The sequence below is a fragment of the Xyrauchen texanus genome, chromosome 28, assembly GCF_025860055.1.
Source record: "Xyrauchen texanus isolate HMW12.3.18 chromosome 28, RBS_HiC_50CHRs, whole genome shotgun sequence".
Taxonomy (NCBI): domain Eukaryota; kingdom Metazoa; phylum Chordata; class Actinopteri; order Cypriniformes; family Catostomidae; genus Xyrauchen; species Xyrauchen texanus.
Genome location: NC_068303.1, coordinates 3,555,887 through 3,556,424, shown reverse-complemented (window position 1 = coordinate 3,556,424; position 538 = coordinate 3,555,887).

The window sequence follows — 538 nt, the reverse complement described above, 5'->3', positions numbered from 1 at the left end:
TTTTAAATCTCCCAGTGCTTAACCAAAACCACTCTATTTTTATTTACTCACTAATTATTTACAATGCAATGTAAAATATAATGTGATTTATCCTTATATTCTTTCATGTAAATAAGAACTCTCCTTCCGCCATCTTTAAGGATGACGTAATTGGCTTCTGATTGGTCAGATTGACAAGGTATTAAGTAAGTGCAGTTTCTATAAGAGCCACTGAGTGCGCTGTGTCGAAAAATTCTTACTGGCTTCTGATTGGTCAGATTCCGAAAGTGTGTATAAAATCGGAAGTGCAGTTCTCTTAGGGGCGCTGTGTTATACACAAATTGGTGGGGGATACACACTTCAGGTACACAAATCACTTAAAAGTGTTTTTTTGGGACAAGTGAGATTTTAATGCTGGGGACCATTTTAAAGCATGCTGAATACTGATTATATGGTCAAACAAATGAGGACACACAAAAGTCCCAAATTGTCAAGGTGGTGCTCAGTTTACTGGTGTGTATTCTGGTGAAAGTACCCAAAAGTGACATAAGTAAGTACA